Below are 16,712 nucleotides of genomic sequence, written 5' to 3'. Positions count from 1 at the left end.
AATGGCAGCATATCATGCACTGTCTTGATCAAGTAATGTCCCTCAGATTCCAGTGACTCCAGCTTTCATCCATTGTCTGCAAATGTTGGCACATTTCTGGTGTTCTGTCTATTTTCCCCCATTTTTCCATCTACAGGGCATGAAGCAGCATACCATGCATTGTCTTGACCGAAATATTTTTTTTGTAATTCTATCTTTCATCAAATATCTGCAGTGTTTTCGGTGCAAATTTCAGGTCCAAAGTTGTATTTTCTCTTAATTTCCTTCCAAATAGCAGCATGCAGCATGTCATGCACTGTTTGTCACTTCTGGAATGTAGATACATTTCCGAAATAACTCCAGGCTGTGATGGCCGAGAGGTTAAGGCGTTGGACTCGAAATCCAATGGGGTCTTCCCGCGCAGGTTCGAACCCTGCTCACAGCGTTTATCTTCTTACTCGTGCAGTTGCTCAAATCTTCTTTAGAATATACATTGGGAACATAAAAAGACGTAAAGCAGCATACCATGCATTGTCTTGATCAAAACTCTTTTTGTAATTCCACGTTTGAGAAAATAACTACAATACTTTTGGTTGGCAAATTTCAGGTCAATTCTTTTTTTTGTCCATTAATATCCTTCCAAATAGAAGCGTGCCGCATACCACGCATTTTCTGCATTGCGTGCCGCATACCATGCATTGTCTTGACCAAAAGATCTTAGTCATTGTTTCATTAAATAACTGCAATGTTTTTGGTGCAAATTTCAGGTCCAATCTTTTATTTTTCCTTCCTTTCCCTAGAAACAGCAACATGCAGCATATCATGCGCTGGCTTGTCATCATTTGTGGAATTTTAAATTGTTTTTAAGATAGAAAAAAGACTATGATGTACGAGAAGTTAAGGTGTTGGAGTCAAAATCCGCTTGAGCCCTGCTCTTACTTACAAGCATAAAGCAGCATACCATGCATTGTCTTGACCAAAAAATGTTATTGTATTTCAATATTTCATCAAATAACTGCAATAGTTTGGTGCAAATTTCAGGTCTAATGTTTTTTTGTCCATTCATTTCCTTCCAAATAGCAGCATGCAGCATATCATGCACTAGCGTGTAGGTCATTTCCGTAATGTACAACTATTTCCGTCTCCAAAGAGGCTGAGATGGCTTACAGGTTAGGACATTGGACTTGAGTTCCAATAGGATCTTCTTGCCCAGGTTGGGACCTTGTTCTCACTTTTAATGTCAAATTCTTATTTACAGAGCATAATACAGCATATCATGCATTGTCTTGACCAAAATATATTTGAGTAATTTATTGTTTAATCAAATAATTGCAATATTTTTGGTTCAACTTTCAGGTCCAATCTTCTTATTTTTCCTTAATTTCCTTAGAAATAACAGCATGCAGCATATCATGCACTGGCTTGTCATCATTTCTTAAACTTCTAACTATTTTCTAGACTGAGAAGTCTGTGCTGTGATGGCCGAGAGGTTAAGACGTTGAATTTGAAATCCAATGTGATCTTCCGGCGTGGGTTCGAACCCTGCTCACAGCGTCGATGCATAGCTTTTACTTACAAGCATAAAGCAGCATACCATGCAGTGTCTTGACCAAAATATGTTATTGTATTTAATGTTTCATCAAAAAACTGCAATGGTTTTGCTGCAAATTTTAGGTCAAATCTTTTTTTTGACAAATTAGTGTCCTTCCAAATAGCAGCATGCAGCAATTCATGCACTAGCGTGTAGGTCATTTCCGGAATGTACAACTATTTTGGTTTCTAGAGAGGCTGAGATGGCTTACAGGTTAGGACTTGGACTTGAATTCTAATAGGATCTTCTTGCCCAGGTTGGGACCTTGTTCTCACTTTTAATGTAAAATTCTTACTTACAGAGCATATTGCAGCTTATCATGCATTGTCTTGACCAAAATATATTTGAGTAATTTAATGTTTAATCAAATAATTGCAATATTTTTGGTGCAACTTCAGGTCCAATCTTCTTATTTTTCCTTAATTTCCTTAGAAATAACAGCATGCAGCATATCATGCACTCTCTTGTCAAGTAATTTGTGCTGTGATGGCAGAGCAGTTAAGGTTTTGGTTTTGAAATCCAATGGGATCTTCCTGCACAGGTTTGAACCCTGCTAACAATGTCAATGTCTGGTTTTTACTTATAAGCATAAAGCAGCATACCATGCATTGTCTTGACCAAAAGTTATTTCATCAAATAACTGCAATAGTTTGGTGCAAATTTCAGGTCTAATGTTTTTTTGTCCATTCATTTCCTTCCTAAATAGCAGCATGCAGCATATCATGCACTAGCGTGTAGGTCATTTCCGGAATGTACAACTATTTCCGTCTCTAAAGAGGCTGAGATGGCTTACAGTTTAGGACATTGGACTTGAGTTCCAATAGGATCTTCTTGCCCAGGTTGGGACCTTGTTCTCACTTTTAATGTAAATGTTTTATTTACGGAGCATAATGCAGCATATCATGCATTGTCTTGACCAAAATATCTTATAGTAATTTAATGTTTAATCAAATAATTGCAATATTTTTGGTTCAACTTTCAGGTCCATTCTTCTTATTTTTCATTAATTTCCTTAGAAATAACAGCATGCAGCATATCATGCACTGGCCTGTCATCATTTGTTATACTTCTAACTATTATCTAGACAGAAAGGTTTGTGCTGTGATGGCCGAGAGGTTAAGGCGTTGAATTTGAAATGCAATGGGGTCTTCCCGCGTAGGTTCGAACCCTGCTCACAGCGTCAATGTTTAGCTTTTACTTACAAGCATACCATGCATTGTCTTGACCAAAATATCTTATTGTATTTCAATGTTTCATCAAATAACTGCAATAGTTTTGTTGCATATTTCAGGTCTAATGTTTTTTTTGTCCATTAATTTCCTTCCAAATAGCAGCATGCAGCATATCATGCACTAGCGTGTAGGTCATTTCCGGAATGTACAACTATTTCTGTCTCTAAAGAGGCTGAGATGGCTTACAGGTTAGGACATTGGATCTTCTTGCCCAGGTTTGGACCTTGTTCTCACTTTTAATGTAAATGTTTTATTTACGGAGCATAATGCAGCATATCATGCATTGTCTTGACCAAAATATCTTATAGTAATTTATTGTTTAATCAAATAATTGCAATATTTTTGGTTCAACTTTCAGGTCCATTCTTCTTATTTTTCATTAATTTCCTTAGAAATAACAGCATGCAGCATATCATGCACTGGCCTGTCATCATTTGTTATACTTCTAACTATTATCTAGACAGGATGGCCGAGAGGTTAAGGCGTTGAATTTGAAGTCCAATGGGGTCTTCCCGCGTGGGTTCGAACCCTGCTCACAGCGTCAATGTTTAGCTTTTACTTACAAGCATACCATGCATTGTCTTGACCAAAATATCTTATTGTATTTCAATGTTTCATCAAATAACTGCAATAGTTTTTTTGCATATTTCAGGTCTAATGTTTTTTTTGTCCATTAATTTCCTTCCAAATAGCAGCATGCAGCATATCATGCACTAGCGTGTAGGTCAATTCCGTAATGTACAACTATTTCCGTTTCTAAAGAGGCTGAGATGGCTTACAGGTTAGGACATTGGACTTGAGTTCCAATGGGATCTTCTTGCCCAGGTTGGGACCTTGTTCTCACTTTTAATGTCAAATTTTTATTTACGGAGCACAATGCAGCATATCATGCATTCATTGGTACTTTAATCTTTAAAAATTGTCTTGACCAAAATATCTTATAGTAATTAATGTTTTATCAAATAATTGCAATATTTTTGGTTCAACTTTCAGGTCCATTTTTCTTATTTTTCCTTAATTTCCTTAGAAATAACAGCATATCATGCACTGGCTTGTCATCATTTCTTAAACTTCTAACTATTTTCTAGACACAAAAGTTTGTTAAGGTGTTGGATTTGAAATCCAATGGGATCTTCCCGCGTAGGTTCGAACCCTGCTCACAGTGGCAATGTTTGGCTTTTACTTACAAGCATACCATGCATTGTCTTGACCAAAATATCTTATTGTATATCAATGTTTCATCAAATAACTACAATGGTTTTGCTGCAAATTTTAGGTCTAATCTTTTTTTTTACAAATTAATGTCCTTCCAAATAGCAGCGTGCAGCAATTCATGCACTAGCGTGTAGGTCATTTCCGGAATGTATAACTATTTTGGTTTCTAAAGAGGCTGAGATGGCTTACAGGTTAGCACTTGGACTTCAATTCTAATGGGATCTTCTTGCCCAGGTTGGGACCCTGTTCTCACTTTTAATGTCAAATTCTTATTTACAGAGCATAATGCAGCATATCATGCATGGTCTTGACCAAAATATGTTATAGTAATTTAATGTTTTATCAAATAATTGCAATATTTTTGGTTCAACTTTCAGGTCCAATCTTTTATTTTTCCTTAATTTAGTCCGAAATAACAGTATGCAGCATATCATGCACTCACTTGTCACCATATTTGTGCTGTGATGGCCGAGTGGTTAAGGCGTTGGACTTGAAATCCAATGGGATCTTCCCACGCAGGTTCGAACCCTGCTCACAGCGTCACTGTTTAGTTTTTACTTACAAGCATAAAGCAGCATACTGTCAAATAGCAGCATGCAGCATATCATGCACTTTGAAGGTGTTTTTTTAGGCTCAAATAACTCGACACTGTCGCTTTAAGAGCAGACACTTCTGCTATCCATTGGCTTTTATTGGGCTACAAAAGGAGCAACGTTACGTAACTGGCGGTCAGCAGATCCTCTAATCTGCACATCAAAGCGTCCGAAGCATATTTTCTACTGTTATTGATCACATGTATCCTGTTGGACTTGACAGCGCAGGCCTGAACCCGACTCACTTGGACCCCTGACACTGTAAGACAATCCCCCAACCAACGCCGCGGCCATCTTTGAAACCGGACGCTCTTTGGTGTGTCACTTTGGGTTTGTCGCCTGGCGAGAGAAAGGACGCACTGAAGACAGATGTGCAGACTGGAGGACAGGAGGTGGCAAAGGACGGACGAAAGTGGAACGTTATGGATGGACAGGTTAGGATGGAGGATAAATGGTTGGATGGGTGGACAGGTTAGGATGGAGGATACATGGTTGGATGGGTGGACAGGTTAGGATGGTGGATAAATGGTTGGATGGATGAACAGTGGGAGAGCGAGGTGAGGCCGCCTTGTGGGTTTCTCACAGTCAGGCTGCTAAGACGGGTAACAAGCTGCAGATGTCAGCTATTAGCTCGTAGTGTGTGTGTGTGTGTGTGTGTGTGTGTGTGTGTGTGTGTGTGTGTGTGTGTGTGTGTGTGTGTGTGTGTGTGTGTGTGTGTGTGTGTGTGTGATGTCCTACAAAGGGAAGCACTACAAATTGCGACACAAACATGTCTCGCATGTGACACAATCTTTGACAGATGGCGTGATATCACTGTTTATTCCAATAACACACTTTGAGACAGTGCATGATATGCTGCTCTTCGAGAGTATCACTGTTTATTACAATAACACAATTTGAGACAGTGCATGATATGCTGCTGTGGTGTCACTGTTTATTCCTATAACCCAATTTGAGATAGTGCATGATATGCTGCTGTGGTGTCACTGTTTCTTTCAATAACCCAATTTGAGACAGTGCATGATATGCTGCTCTTTTATGAATGCTGTGATATCACTGTTTATTCCAAAAATACAATTCCAGACAGTGCATATTATGCTGCTGGGATATCACTGTTTATTCCAATAACACACTTTGAGACAGTGCATTATATGCTGCTGTGATATCACTGTTTATACCAATAACATGCTTTGAGACAGTGCATGATATGTTGCTCTTGGAGAGTATCACTGTTTATTCCAATAACCCAATTTGAGACAGTGCATGATATGCTGCTCTTCGAGAGATGCTGTGATATCACTGTTTATTCCAGCAAGACAATTTTAGATAGTACATGATATGCTGTTCTTTGATGGATGCTGTGATATCACTGTTTATTCCAAAAATACAATTTCAGACAGTGCATATTATGCTGCTGGGATATCACTGTTTATTCCAATAACACAGTTTGGGACAGTGCATGATATGCTGCTGTGATGTCACTGTTTATTCCAATAACCCAATTTGAGACAGTGCATGATATGCTGCTCTTCGATAGATGCTGTGATATCACCGTTTATTCCAACGAGACAATTTTAGACAGTGCATGATATGCTGCTCTTTGATGGATGCTGTGATATCACTGTTTATTCCAAAAATAACATTTCAGACAGTGCATATTATGCTGCTGGGATATCACTGTTTATTCCAATAACACAGTTTGAGATAGTGCATGATATGCTGCTCTTCGAGAGTATCACTGTTTATTCCAATAACACAATTTTAGACAGTGCATGATATGCAGGGTTTTTTTAATGGATGCTGTGATGTCACTGTTTATTCCAATAACACAGATTGAGATAGAGCATGGTATGCTGCGCTTAGTGGGATGCTGTGATATCGTTGTTTATTTTAATAACATAATTTGAGACGGTCTATGATATGCTGCTCTTTGAGGGATGCTGTGATATCACTGTTCATTCAAATTGTACAAATTGAGACAGTGCATGATATGCTGCTCTTCGAGGGATACTGTGATATCACTCTTATAAATAAATAAATGATAAATGGGTTATACTTGTACAGCGCTTTTCTACCTTCAAGGTACTCAAAGCACTTTGACAGTATTTCCACATTTACACACTGATGGCGGGAGCTGCCATGCAAGGCGCTAACCAGCAGCCATCAGGAGCAAAGGGTGAAGTGTCTTGCCCAAGGACACAACGGACGTGACTAGGAAGGTAGGAATTGAAACCCAGTAACCAGCAACACTCCGATTGCTGGCACAGCCACTCTACCAACTTCGCCACGCCGTCCCTCTTCATTCCATTAACACAGATTGAGACAGTGCATGATGTGCTGCTTTTCGAGGGATGAGGTGATATCACTGTTCATTCAAATTGTACAAATTGAGACAGTGCATGATATGCTGCTCTTCCAGGATGGCTGTGATATCACTGTTCCTTCCAATAACACAGATTGAGACAGTGCATGATATGCTGCTCTTTGAGGGATGCTGTGATATCACTCTTTATTCCATTAACACAATTTGAGACAGTGCATGATATGCTGCTCTTCCAGGATGGCTGTGATATCACTGTTCTTTCCAATAACACAGATTGAGACTGCTCTTCGGGGGATGCTGTGATATCACTGTTTACATGTTAACCCTTTTTTTTTTTTAAAGCTAAGGATTTGATGAAAGATGGAAAAGTAGTAGGAGGTTCCGGTCAAGACAGTGCATGGCATGCAAAGCCACTAAAGGAACGCTGTGAGCAGGGTTCGAACCTGCGCGGGAAGATCCCATTAGATTTCGAGTCCAACGCCTTAACCTCTCGGCCATCACAGCCACACGTGTCAAGTCCCTCAGCCCAACATTCAAGCTAGTGCATGATATGCTGCACGTATTTCTATGGAGGGAAGTTAAGCTGCTGGATGTGAAATTTCCACATGCAAAAGACATGCAAACAACTGATGAAAGCTGGAATAGCAATAACACTATTTGGTCAAGAGAATGCATGATATGCTGCATAGTGGTATGTGGAAATAAATTATTGGACCTGGAATTTGAACAAGGACAATTGCAAACAATTAATAAAGCTTGAATTATAGTAACAATTTTGGTCAAGACAGTGCATGATATGCTGCATGCGGTGATGTTGTAGGCAAGGATAGAAAATAAGACAATGGACATTAAATCCGTGCCAAAATTTGTCGTCAATTGGTGAAAGATGAGATTTGACATTTTTTGGTCAAGACAGTGCATGATATGCTGCATGGGATGTGCTACATGTGACTACACAAAAAGGGGGAGAAGAGAAAACACAAGTCTTTTTTTCGGACGGAGATGGTCTCCATTTGTCCATGAACTCTAATAACTGTACGTGGTCAAGAGAATGCATGATATGCTGCATGCTGCTACACTGAAAAGAGGAACAGAAGGTAAGATCTGACATTTGCCAAACAACATGTTGTTGAATTGTAGTGGATATTTTGTTGAAGAGAGTGCATGATATGCTGTTTCCTGCTATGTGTCAATGAACTCAAGAAGAAAGGTGGAAAAAAAGTCCAACACCTTAACCTCAGCCCCACCTGACACGTTCTTTGGTCAAGACAATGCATGATATGCTGCATGCTGATATGGCTCAGAAAAATGCTAAGTTTGCACAGAATTGGAAGCCCTCATGTCAAAACAACGATAAATCATATAAAAACATTTGTGTAAAATACAATTTAACACATTCTGAAGCTTATGCGTCGGAACGAAAACCAAACCTTGAATATGACGTACAAGCCAGTGTGGAATGTGTGTGTGTGTGTGTTCAACTTTCAGGTCCAATCTTCTTATTTTTCCTTAATTTCCTTAAAAATAACAGCATGCAGCATACCATGCACTGGCTTGTCATCATTTCTTAAACTTCTAACTTATTTCTATACTTAAAAGTTAGTGCTGTGATGGCCGAGAGGTTAAGGCGTTGGATTTGAAATCCGATGGGATCTTCCCGCGTATGTTCGAACCCTGCTCACAGCGTCAATGTCTAGCTTTTACTTACAAGCATAAAGCAGCATACCATGCATTGTCTTGACCAAAATATCTTATTGTGTTTCATCAAATAACTGCAATGGTTTTGCTGCAAATTTCAGGTCAAATCTTTTTTTTGACAAATTAATGTCCTTCCAAATAGCAGCGTGCAGCATATCATGCACTAGCGTGTGTGTCATTTCCGGAATGGCACTAGAATAAAAATAAGATCTTTGGGTCAAGACAATGTATGATATGCTGCTTTACGCTCTGTAGATATGCAAAGGAAAAATAAAAAATAAACTGACATTTGCCAACATTTGCAGACAATGAATGAAAGCTGGAGTTACTGGAATTTCAGCAACGTGATTTGGTCAAGACAGTGCATGATATGCTGCTTTATGCTCTGTAGGTGTAAAAAAATTAAAATTGTTTTAAAAAAAACAGTCATCGGACCTGACATTTGCCAACATTTGCAGACGGACATAAACTGGGGTTACTGGAATTTCAGCAACAGGATTTGGTCAAGACAGTGCATGATATGCTGCTTTATGCTCTGTAGGTGTAAAAAAATAAAAAATTGTTTTTAAAAAAAACAGTCATCGGACCTGACATTTGCCAACATTTGCAGACGATGGACGTAAAGTGGAGTTACTGGAATTTCAGCAACATGATTTGGTCAAGACAGTGCATGATATGCTGCTTTATGCTCTGTAGGTGTAAAACAAAAAAAACTAACAAAAAAAAAATACATTGGACCTGACATTTGCCAACATTTGCAGACAATGGACGTAATCTGAAGTTACTGGAAGGTGACGACTTGTCCAGGGTGTACCCCGCCTACTGCCCGAATGCAGCTGAGATAGGCTCCAGCACCCCCCGCAACCCCAAAAAGGGACAAGCGGTAGAAAATGGATGGATGGATGGATGAAGTTACTGGAATTTCAGCAACATTACTTGGTCATGACAGTGCTGCTATGTGTCAATTAACCCAGGAAGAAGTGTGGAAAAAAAAAAAAGTCCAACACCTTAACCTCCAGGCCATCGCAGCCTCACTTGACACATTCTTTGGTCTAGACAATGCATGATATGCTGCATGCTGACATGCCTCCACAAGACAAAGTCCAATGAATTCTCCGTAATATCGCTAAAATTCGTTCCATCTTGTCCACTAGCGACGCTGAGATCATTATTCATGCGTTCGTTACGTCTCGTCTCGATTACTGTAACGTATTATTTTCGGGTCTCCCTATGTCTAGCATTAAAAGATTACAGTTGGTACAAAATGCGGCTGCAAGGCTTTTGACAAAAACAAGAAAGTTTGATCATATTACGCCTATACTGGCTCACTTGCACTGGCTTCCTGTGCACCTAAGATGCGACTTTAAGGTTTTACTACTTACGTATAAAATACTACACGGTTTAGCTCCAGCCTATCTCGCCGATTGTATTGTACCATATGTCCCGGCAAGAAATCTGCGTTTAAAGAACTCCGGCTTATTAGTGATTCCCAGAGCCAAAAAAAAGTCTGCGGGCTATAGAGCGTTTTCTATTCGGGCTCCAATACTATGGAATGCCCTCCCGGTAACAGTTAGAGATGCTACCTCAGTCTCATCTTAAAACTCATTTGTATAATCTAGCCTTTAAATAGACCCTCCTTTTTTAGACCAGTTGATCTGCCGTTTCTTTTCTTCTCTCCTCTTCTCCCCTGTCCCTTGCGAGGGGGAGTTGCATAGGTCCGGTGGCCATGGATGAAGTGCTGGCTGTCCAGAGTCGGGACCCCGGGTGGACCACTAGCTTGTGCATCGGTTGGGGACATCTCTGCGCTGCTGACCCGTCTCCGCTCGGGATGGTTTCCTGTTGGCCCCGCTGTGGACTGGACTCTCGCTGATGTGTTGGATCCACTGTGGACTGGACTTTCACAATGTTATGTCAGACCCACTCGACATCCATTGCTTTCGGTCTCCCCTATGCGGTCCTCTCCAAGGTTTCTCATAGTCATTCACCGACGTCCCACTGGGGTGAGTTTTTCCTTGCCCGTATGTGGGCTCTGTACCGAGGATGTCGTTGTGGCTTGTACAGCCCTTTGAGACACTTGTGATTTAGGGCTATATAAATAAACATTGATTGATTGATTGATTGATTGAATCCTTCCTGCAACATCAACACAAAAACACATTTTCTGCAAAATAATCATACTTTTGTGTCACCTTTGTACTTTGCCATGAGTTCTTTATCAAACCCACGCGTGTTCTTCGCCTTCTTCATCAAAGTGCTGCCACTCGCAACTTTCTTGCGGCCCCATGCTGGACCATTTAACTGGACCTTAACTGAGGCGCCCGTCTGAAAACCAGGGCGACATTTTGTATCTCTGTTAAACATCGCCCCCGTCAGGATGTCATTTGTGCTTTTGCTACCTGGACACGAAGACCCTCCCTCCTGCAGAAAGTACAAAAAACCTGGCGTATTTCAAAACCTTGGCGCAGGTCTGCGCTCCATCAACGCTCTCGCCATGTTTACTCGGCAACATCATTAACGCTGATTTGGCAGCAGGGAAACATCTCCACTGGTGTGGAGGCAAACTCTCTCCGACGATACGTTTGATACGAAGCAGACAGCCTTATAAAGGACTTTTTTTTTTTTTTGGGAGTGGAGTAAAATTGGGTGTGAGGAGAAGAACCAGAGAAAAATATGAACGATTTATTGAGGTCTACTTCCAAATCTCATGCTGACATCTCTGGTGTACAAATTGGACATTGGCGGACTGAGATGGACACACACACACACACACACACACACATACACACACACACACACACACTAACACACACACACACGCACAAAAAAACGGTGTGTGTGTGTGCACATATGTTTTCCATTAGAAGCGTTTCTGCTCCAAAACGCATCAAGATGCTCTTCTTATGGTCACATGTCTATTAGTCCCGCCCACATCCTTTTGGCTCCAAAGCAGTCTAAAATGATGACTAGGACCGAAGTTTGACTTGAGTTGACGAGAACGGTCGGGCGCAATCTCTAAAACGGTTGCCTGTCTGTCGTGCTTTTGTCCACCCAGGTTGCCACGCCTTAGCAGGAATCAAAAATGAAAGTTAACTCGACACCTCCTGCTATGCTCTCTCTGTAGGCTGGTATTTCTTCTTACCGAACCTTAATGAGACTCAATGTGTGTCCACCTCGGTTGCTACTCTTTGGCAGGAATCGAAACTGAAAGTTAACTTGACACCTCGTTTTTCACTTTCTCTCCAGGCAGGTAGGTATTCTTCCGGAAACACAAGGTGCATTCATGTTGTGTCCCTGACCATCACCACAGGTGGGAAAATATTCCTCTGATGCACACACACACACACACACACACACACACACCCCACACACACACACACACACACACACACACACACACACACACACACACACACACACACACACACGCACACACACTTAAGAAGCACATCAACGATCGCTATCAGCAAGCTATAGCAAAGAAAATCAATACAGACGATAAACATCATTAATGAATTCAACATCAACAACCCAGTGTTTCTCAATTATTTCTTGTCATGCTCCTACCTTGGGGGATTTTTTTTTCACGCCCCCCCTATTTTGAAATACGATTGAGAACCTGATCATATTCATTGTTTTATTGATTTATCCGTACAAACCACTCTAACACATGCTAATACTAGCACCTACATGCCACCTAGCTGAAGACATGTGTATTGTTCTCTCACGCCCCCCTGACACCTTATTGTATACTTTTGTATACAATATATACTTGTATACTTGGCCATGGGGACCATATTGAAAAACGACTTAAAATCTGAAAATATTTATTGTTTTATTTATTTATCCGTACAAACCACTCCACGAGTTGCTAACACTAGCATCTACATGCTACATAGCTGAAGACATGTGTATGGTTTTCTCACGCCCCCCCTCCTCCTCCCGACAACTTATTGTATACTCGACCATATTTCCTGGTTGAGCCTGTTGTTAAACTCGAGCAGTGCTTCTACCAAGCCGCCATATATGGATAACCCAGTGCTTCTCAGTTATTTTTGTCATGCCCCCCACAGGGATATCATTTTTTTTCATGCCCCCCCCTAAATTGAAAAACAACTGTTCATATTTATTGTTTTACTTATTTATCCGTTAAAAAAAAACACTATGAGTAGCTGTCACCAGCATCTACATACCACCTAGCTGAAGACATGTGTATGGTTTTCTCACGCCCCCCCCCCCCCCTGACACCTAATCATATACATTTGTATACTTGAGCATATTTCCTGGTTGAGCCTGTTGTTAAATTCGAGCAGTGCTTCTACCAAGCCACCATATATGGATAACTCAGTGCTTCTCAATTATTTTTGTCATCCCCCCCTTGGGGACATAATTTTTTTCACGCCCCCCTAAATTGAAAAACAACGGTTCATATATATTGTTTTACTTATTTATCCGTTAAAAAAAACACCATGAGTTGCTGTCACCAGCATCTACATGCCACCTAGCTGAAGACATGTGCATGGTTTTCTCACGCCCCCCCTGACACCTAATCGTATACATTTGTATACTTGAGCATATTTCCCTGTTGAGCATGTTGTTAAATTCGAACAGTGCTTCTACCAAGCCGCCATATATGGATAACTCAGTGCTTCTCAATTATTTTTGTCATGCCCCCCTTGGGGACATAATTTTTTTCACGCCCCCCCTAAATTGAAAAACGACTTAGAACCTGAAAAGATGTATTGTTTTATCGATTTATCCGTACAAACCACTATATTAATTGCTGTCACCAGCATCTACATGCCACCTTGCTGAACACATGTGTATTGTCTTCTCATGCCCCCCCCCCCCCCCCCCCCCCCAGCCACTGACAACTTATCGTATACTCGACCATATTTCCTGGTTGAGCCTGTTGTTGAATTTGAGCAGTGCTTCTACCAAGCCCCCATTATGGATAACCCAGTGCTCCTCAATTATTTTTTTCATGCCCCCCTTTGGGACCTAATTTATTTCACACCCCCCCCTAAATTGAAAAACAACTGTTCATATTAATTGTTTTACTTATTCATCCGTTAAAAAAAACACTATGAGTTGCTGTCACCAGCATCTACATGCCACCTAGCTGAAGACATGTGCATGGTTTTCTCACGCCCCCCCTGACACCTAATCATATACATTTGTATACTTGAGCATATTTCCTGGTTGAGCCTGTTGTTAAATTCGAGCAGTGCTTCTACCAAGCCGGCACATATGGATAACTCAGTGCTTCTCAATTATTTTTGTCATGCCCCCCTTGGGGACATAATTTTTTTCACGCCCTCCCTAAATTGAAAAACAACTGTTCATATTTATTGTTTTACTTATTTTTCCGTTAAAAAAACCACTACGAGTTGCTGTCACCAGCATCTACATGCCACCTAGCTGAAGACATGTGCATGGTTTTCTCACGCCCCCCCCTTACACCTAATCATATACATTTGTATACTTGAGCATATTTCCTGGTTGAGCCTGTTGTTAAATTCGAGCAGTGCTTCTACCAAGCCGCCATATATGGATAACCCAGTGCTTCTCAATTATTTTCGTCATGCCCCCCTTGGGGACATAATTTTTTTCACGCCCCCCCCTAAATTGAAAAACGACTTAGAACCTGAAAAGATGTATTTTTTTATCGATTTATCCGTACAAACCACTATGTTAATTGCTGTCACCAGCATCTACATGCCACCTTGCTGAACACATGTGTATTATCTTCTCATGCCCCCCCCCCCCCCCCCCCCCCAGCCACCGACAACTCATCGTATACTCGACCATATTTCCTGGTTGAGCCTGTTGTTGAATTTGAGCAGTGCTTCTACCAAGCCCCCATTATGGATAACCCAGTGCTCCTCAATTATTTTTTTCATGCCCCCCTTGGGGACCTAATTTTTTTCACACCCCTCCTAAATTGAAAAACAACTGTTCATATTAATTGTTTTACTTATTTATCCGTTAAAAAAAACACTATGAGTTGCTGTCACCAGCATCTACATGCCACCTAGCTGAAGACATGTGCATGGTTTTCTCACGCCCCCCCTGACACCTAATCATATACATTTGTATACTTGAGCATATTTCCCTGTTGAGCATGTTGTTAAATTCGAGCAGTGCTTCTACCAAGCCGCCATATATGGATAGCCCAGTGCTTCTCAATTATTTTTGTCATGCCCCCCTTGGGGACATAATTTTTTTCACACCCCCCCTAAATTGAAAAACAACTGTTCATATTTATTGTTTTACTTATTTATCCGTTAAAAAAAACACTATGAGTTGCTGTCACCAGCATCTACATGCCACCTAGCTGAAGACATGTGTATGGTTTTCTCATGCCCCCCCCCTGACACCTAATCATATACATTTGTATACTTGAGCATATTTCCTGGTTGAGCCTGTTGTTAAATTCGAACAGTGCTTCTATCAAGCCGCCATATATGGATAACCCAGTGCTTCTCAATTATTTTTGTCATGCCCCCCTTGGGGACATAATTTTTTTCACGCCCCCCTAAATTGAAAAACGACTTAGAACCTGAAAAGATGTATTGTTTTATCGATTTATCCGTACAAACCACTCTATTAATTGCTGTCACCGGCATCTACATGCCACCTTGCTGAAGACATGTGTATTGTCTTCTCATGCCCCCCCCCCCCCCCCCCCCAGCCACCGACAACTTATCGTATACTCGACCATATTTCCTGGTTGAGCCTGTTGTTAAATTTGAGCAGTGCTTCTACCAAGCCGGCATATATGGATAACTCAGTGCTTCTCAATTATTTTTGTCATGCCCCCCTTGGGGACATAATTTTTTTCACGCCCTCCCTAAATTGAAAAACAACTGTTCATATTTATTGTTTTACTTATTTTTCCGTTAAAAAAACCACTACGAGTTGCTGTCACCAGCATCTACATGCCACCTAGCTGAAGATATGTGCATGGTTTTCCCACGCCCCCCCTGACACCTAATCATATACATTTGTATACTTGAGCATATTTCCTGGTTGAGCCTGTTGTTAAATTCGAGCAGTGCTTCTACCAAGCCGCCATATATGGATAACTCAGTGCTTCTCAATTATTTTTGTCCTGCCCCCCTTGGGGACATAATTTTTTTCACGCCCCCCCTAAATTGAAAAACAACTGTTCATATTTATTGTTTTACTTATTTATCCGTTAAAAAAAACACCATGAGTTGCTGTCACCAGCATCTACATGCCACATCGCTGAAGACATGTGTATTGTCTTCTCATGCCCCCCCTCAGCCACCGACAACTTATCGTATACTCTACCATATTTCCTGGTTGAGTCTGTTGTTAAATTCTAGCAGTGCTTCTACCAAGCCACCATATATGGATAACTCAGTGCTTCTCAATTATTTTTGTCATGCCCCCCTTGGGGACATAATTTTTTTCACGCCCCCCCTAAATTGAAAAACAACTGTTCATATTTATTGTTTTACTTATTTATCCGTTGAAAAAACACTATGAGTTGCTGTCACCAGCATCTACATGCCACCTAGCTGAAGATATGTGCATGGTTTTCTCACGCCCCCCCTGACACCTAATCGTATACATTTGTATACTTGAGCATATTTCCTGGTTGAGCCTATTGTTAAATCCAAGCAGTGCTTCTACCAAGCCGCCATATATGGATAACCCAGTGCTTCTCAATTATTTTTGTCATGCCCCCCTTGGGGACATAATTTTTTTCACGCCCCCCTAAATTGAAAAACGACTTAGAACCTGAAAAGATGTATTGTTGTTTCACGCCCCCCCCCCCCCTAAATTGAAAAACAACTGTTCATATTTATTGTTTTACTTATTTATCCGTTAAAAAAAACACTATGAGTTGCTGTCACCAGCATCTACATGCCACCTCGCTGAAGACATGTGTATTGTCTTCTCATGCCCCCCCTCAGCCACCGACAACTTGCTTCTCAATTATTTTTATCATGGTTGCAATCATGGTTCAGCACAGCCGGTAGGGGTCACCCTTTACACTGGTGAAACAATAAAGTAGCATTTTAATAGATAAATAAAGCTGCTAGACGCTGATT

At 40.8% G+C, this 16,712-nt stretch overlaps 1 protein-coding gene and 5 non-coding genes across 6 annotated transcripts in view; 4 read left to right on the top strand and 2 right to left on the bottom strand.

Annotated features, from left to right (window-relative positions):
* Nucleotides 1–16,712, bottom strand: part of sema3bl (sema domain, immunoglobulin domain (Ig), short basic domain, secreted, (semaphorin) 3bl) — a 225,655-nt gene that overhangs the window by 187,291 nt on the left and 21,652 nt on the right.
* Nucleotides 343–424, top strand: trnas-cga (transfer RNA serine (anticodon CGA)). The gene has a single exon. It is a non-coding gene; the product is annotated as a tRNA-Ser (tRNA).
* trnas-uga (transfer RNA serine (anticodon UGA)) lies at nt 2,669–2,750 on the top strand. Its single transcript has one exon. It is a non-coding gene; the product is annotated as a tRNA-Ser (tRNA).
* trnas-uga (transfer RNA serine (anticodon UGA)) lies at nt 4,476–4,557 on the top strand. The gene has a single exon. It is a non-coding gene; the product is annotated as a tRNA-Ser (tRNA).
* Nucleotides 7,356–7,437, bottom strand: trnas-cga (transfer RNA serine (anticodon CGA)). The gene has a single exon. It is a non-coding gene; the product is annotated as a tRNA-Ser (tRNA).
* Nucleotides 8,538–8,619, top strand: trnas-uga (transfer RNA serine (anticodon UGA)). The gene has a single exon. It is a non-coding gene; the product is annotated as a tRNA-Ser (tRNA).

The sequence above is a fragment of the Entelurus aequoreus genome, linkage group LG01, assembly GCF_033978785.1.
Source record: "Entelurus aequoreus isolate RoL-2023_Sb linkage group LG01, RoL_Eaeq_v1.1, whole genome shotgun sequence".
In the NCBI taxonomy this organism is placed as follows: Eukaryota; Metazoa; Chordata; class Actinopteri; order Syngnathiformes; family Syngnathidae; genus Entelurus; species Entelurus aequoreus.
This window is presented reverse-complemented; position numbering and strand designations above follow the sequence as displayed.